At 31.2% G+C, this 5,663-nt stretch overlaps 1 pseudogene; it reads right to left on the bottom strand.

The window, feature by feature from the left end:
- Positions 1 to 1,707: 1,707 nt before the first annotated feature.
- LOC110301451 overlaps positions 1,708 to 5,663 on the bottom strand; it is a 6,761-nt pseudogene continuing 2,805 nt past the window's right edge.

Raw genomic sequence — 5,663 nt, 5'->3', positions numbered from 1 at the left:
GAGGGAGAGGGAGAGGGAGAGGGAGAGGGAGAGGGAGAGGAGAGGGAGGGAAAGGGAGAGAAAGAGAATTTTAAAATTTTAAAAGACAATTTTAAAAGCATTATGCTAAATCTAAAAAGCACTGAATTTTAAATGTTCTCTCTTCCATGTACTAATACTGATTCTGTAAGATAAATCATTTTAATATCCATGATCTCAGTATGTACTTATCATAGACAAATCTCAAAACAAATTAAATAATAATATGTATTAGGTACATGAGTCAGTAAAATCATTAGAAATCTTCAAAAATTAAAATTTATCTCAATTAAAGGTATTTTATATGAAATATTGAAATAAGTATATTTAATGCATGTGTGTGTGTGTGTGTGTGTGTGTGTGTGTGTGTTTGTGTGTTATGCATTACTGCAACATTGAAAATGACTGGGGAAGAGAATCACACCAGAAACAATTATTAAATTCAATGAGTTCAGCATACTCACATAAAATGTTATCATGGCAATAATAGTTTCTCATTGTGGTTAAAAAGCAAATCCTTCCAAGGTAAACTTAAAGAAGGGAAGTTTCATTTTGGCTCATGAATTTCAAATTTTCAAGCAAATTTTCTGTTAACATGGGTGCATTGATCCTAGAGAAAAAGCAGAAACAATAGTAGGCAGAAAAAGGCTGCTCATACTGTGATAGGCATAAAGAAGATATAGGAAAAACTGGGAAAAGTGTGAATATACTCTTTCTCCTTCTGAACTCTAATGAGAATACTTCATAACTATAAATGCATCAATAAATATAAACTTTGATAAAACTAGCTCTACCAAACACATTATCTTTCCATAGCACCACCATTTGCTGACCAAATCTTCAAAATTCACTTTTTGGAAATATTATACAACTAAACCATAACACAAGATACACATAATACATAGCCTTGAAATTTTGAAATTTTCATTTTTAATCTTCAGAGAAATCTGTAGTCAGTACAATCTTTCTGTTTCTCTATCTGTCTCTCACTCTGTGTGTGTGTATATCTGTCTACCTATGAATCTATATAGAATTATGTACCTTTTCCATATATTAATGATTGCTATGAAAAAAATAATTGAATAATTCTTTAAATTATTATAAAACTATATGAAAAGCATCATGTTCTCCATATTAATCCACAATTGACACACTTACAGATTATTTTCACATGAATATTTTCATTTTGCTTGACTTATTTTTCATAACTTATTTTCTCTTATTGGTACCAGCAAATCTAATTCTAGTAATTACTTCAAAGACTTCATAAGGCATATCCTTTTTCTTCTTTACATATATCCTACATATACATAAGTACATATTTAATAGGAAATCTTAATGTAAGTATATGAGAGACTTGTGGATATATGATGTGTAATTCCTGAGACAGAATGGGAAGAATAAACGAAGTCCTAGTTTGCTTTCAGTTGCAGTAAAACACTAATTAAAAACAACTTAAGGAAGAACAGGATATGACTTTCCATCATTGAGTGATGCCATGGCAGAAATCTGATTATAGAAAAGAAAGCAGAGACTTTGGAGAAAATCTTGTTATGGACTTTCTTGCCTGATTCCTTACCTTACCTATTTATACACTGGAGGTCTATGTGCTTGTGGATGACATTTTTCTACAAAGTGAGTTTGGTTCTCTTATTCCAAACAGTAATTAAGAAAATCTGCCAGAGATGCTTACACTAACATAATATTGTCTGTAACCAACTCTATGATGAGAATGCTATCTTTGTAGGTATCTTTATACATTAGATCACTCTCTGCTTTATCAAAATCCAATGTGCGGGCAAGCTCTGGATTATTAAGGATCTCATAGTAAATTACAGAAAAGTTAAGAAGCAGTCCCTGGTGAATTGGATGTGTAGGTTTCATCTTTCTTGTTTATATAAAATTCACCATTATGGGCTCCTTGCGATTTTTCTATCATTTGTTTATGACAATTGACACAAACTACTTCAGCAAGATACTGGAAGTAATCTCCCTTCATTTTCAGGTAGACCTTACACTCTTGATTAGCTGCACTGGCTATTAAATACTTATCCTACAATTTTAGGACCATGGCGCAGATGGACCTCAGCTCCACCTTCACTTTCATCTGATAGTACTTGATCAGCTGCAATTTCTCTTTGGAGATGTCAGTTTTCTGTTCAATGCTCGACATGGCTGTCAAAGCCAACTTGGCGCCTGAACCACATTCTTACAGGCCAATTATAGCAGACTGAATTCGTTGGAGAGCTCAGAGTCTTGCTCCATCATGACTTTCGTGTAGTGGCAATGTTGTCATAGTGCTCATAGTAATTAGGCATTTTAATTTATCTGTAAATAAAAATGTAATTTTTCAGAGAAATAACATGGCATACATGTATAAGAACAGTGAAATACAGGTGTTTTTTGGAAATGTCTGAAGCCAAAATAATAATATTTTAACAAAGGGACTACCTAAACATGAACTTAATAAAGATAATAGCAATGGGCTAATGCAGATTTTATTTTAAATCTCCTAAAACCTTAATTCCACACAAAGAACTCCACACAACTAAAAAATGCTGAAAAGGGTAGAAGTAAGCTCCCTCTGGATCAATTGATCAATTGATCACTCTCAAAAATATGTATACAGTATAGTATTATATAGACTGAGTATGTTATATTTAGAAATATTCATGTATTCACATATATCAATTAATAAAAAACAAGGTCATTAATTTAAAAGAGAGATTTGGAAGTATGTAAAAAAAATTAGAGTCAGGAATAGTGTGGGACAAATACATAATTATTTCCTTAAAAAAATAAATGTACACATGGATAAAAAAAACCTCAGTGATTAAAATCTCTCAATGGAATCATCACATCAGTGACGATGAAATCATTTCTACAGACACACTCTCTCTCTTTAAGGATAGGCACTCAAGAGATGAGAATTGTATTGTAGAGTTACTCTAATGAACACCTTTGGATATTAAGCCCTTGGGGAGACAGAGCCAGTAGAATCCATACCCCATTCAATCAATAGGTCTGTTCCATTCAGGAAAGAATACTGGTGACTTTCTTTTGTTTCCCCACGCTTGCATATTTTCTATCTTCACTATAAAGGTAAGATTTTGCAGCTACTTCTGATCAAATTAAGTCCTTAGTAATGTCTTTTTTAGGTAAGATATAAATATGTAAATCACTCATGATTCCATTCATTTTATTTCCTATATGGTTTCATACAAATAGACCTACATAATATTTATTTCATTTATTTTCCAGTCTTAGTATTCAAATGAAGAGCCTTCCATGAGGTATTTTAACATATAGTCACTTAGTCACTCCTTTGATTTTTCATAATTTTCAATCTATATATGTTATCTGTTCTAAGTTTCTCAATTTCTATCACATATTATCCTTTATAATGAGGTTATGAATCTTTGTGTGAGAATTGATACAAGTAAATAAGAAACTCAGACAGCAAAGACAGAATAGAGGTCTTATATGTTGAGTGCTGCTGGGTACTTTCATCCTATTTACTTCTAGTAATGAAATATTCTCACGGTGTTCATCAAGATATGATGAAGCCCAATAAACATATATTTGTTTATATTCAGTGTTAATAGTTTAATGTGAATGAATGGGAAAATGACTAGTACATTCAATTAGCTATTTGCCAGTGTACAAAGAGTACCCACATCTGATTGTTTGAAAAGTTGTATGTTGCAGTCTGCTTCATAATGGCTTTCTCAGTTCCCAATTGCACCAATTAAAAACTAATTTATTAGCTACTTCTATATTACAAGAATGAATATACTGTTTTACTACAGGGACATAAGTGGTAAGATCCTGAGTGTTTTATATGTGCTACATAAAAAATAGCTTATGTATCCTGAGATTAACATATTTTGCTCAAACTCATACGTATCTAAGGTTTATCTTCTGTAGATAGGGTGGTAGAAAAATGTAAGAACACTCAATTAGATATAACTTTCTACATCTAAGTGGAAATCAATTTGGCGACCATCTTTTAATACCATATTATTTTATTCTCAATATTTCCCTTTTCCTGTGCTATGTATATTTTTAGTGATAGAAAAGCTAAACCTCCTTTTCATTTTATTCTCAATGCTTACCAGAATATATGTATGAGTTGAAGTTTGAAAATGTGTTTCACTGACAAAATGTCAGTAAGGATAAAAAGAAAGAGAAGCCCTTATTCTTTGATAGTGGGAGTTAAGTTAGGACACTTAATATGGAAAACAGTATGTAGGTTTTTCACCAAAAATAAAAATGATACTACCATATAAAATCAATCCATCTGTATAGGCCCAGGGTATATGGCTAAAGATCTTTGTATAATATCCACAGAATGTCTTGTATTATGTTCATTGTGGAGGCATTCACAATGGAAAGGAATAGTGGCCTGGACAATATGGTGAGTGCAAGCCATACTGGGCACACATCAAAATTCTGTTTTATAAAGATAAGGGCATCTAAATCAGTGAAAGAAAGTCTCTCATATCTATCATTTAAATACATATATACATACATATGTATACATATAGATACATCATATACATATACACATGCAGATATACATATATATGTGTGTGCATATGTTCGTACATATTTAAGACAGGGACAGCTCATGAAAATAGCAAAAAGACAAGAGGAAAATGAGGTTAGGAGGAAGGAGGAAAGGATAATAGAACAAATGAGACGTAAAAGCAGAAAGATGACTATAGATATGAAATAAAATACAGGGGTAGGTAGATAGCACAGATTAAGGGAGAAATGCCAATTATGTTGGACTATTTTTGAAAAGATAGTAAATAAATCTATTACTATTGATATTCATTTAAAGGTAAAAGATACATTTCAAACTATGTTGTCATTTTGCTCTTATTTCCCTTTTAAATTAGAGATTGTTTTGTAAACTAAAAATAGAAATTATCAGCGCATCACACTCAACTTCCTAATAACAATAAATATGAGTTTTTGGATTGTTACATATGTTTACATACTCTGTTTACTAAAGGTTATTCTGTCAGATATTTGTAGATAGAAAATGGTATTATTTTAATTATGCCATTGTCATATGTCCCTAATAGAATGAAGGGGATTTACTATTTCCTACTTTTTTCTACTTTCAATAATGGAAATAATATAAACTTTCCATTATTGAAAGTAGAAATTACTTTCCTGAATGAAAATGTTTATAACATTATTTAAATTAGTCTTCATCAAAGAGCTATTAAAGAAAGATGAAGTGATGGAGACGTTTGTATATGAAAATATTTGCTCTACATTATTTTACCTTGCAGAAAAGGAAAATCTTCATTAAGTATACAGTTTTACAAAAGAAAATGTTTTGTGCCTGCAAAATTACTTACCAGGTAAAGATTCTTACTGCCAAGGTTGACAACTGGAATTCTTGCCTCAGGATTCAAGTTGCAAAAGGAAAGAACTAACTCTTAAAATTCCTGTTCTGAAATCCACATGTGTGTAATTGTACAAAAAATTACACACCCAAATATGATAATATAGATAATGAATAAAACATTAGGTATCACAAACAACCCAATGAAATTAAGTACTGACTACATGTCTGTATCTTAAATGAGGTATATATATATATATATATATACCTCATTTAAGATACA

This window comes from Mus caroli, chromosome 9 (assembly GCF_900094665.2).
Source record: "Mus caroli chromosome 9, CAROLI_EIJ_v1.1, whole genome shotgun sequence".
Classification (NCBI taxonomy): domain Eukaryota; kingdom Metazoa; phylum Chordata; class Mammalia; order Rodentia; family Muridae; genus Mus; species Mus caroli.
This window is presented reverse-complemented; position numbering and strand designations above follow the sequence as displayed.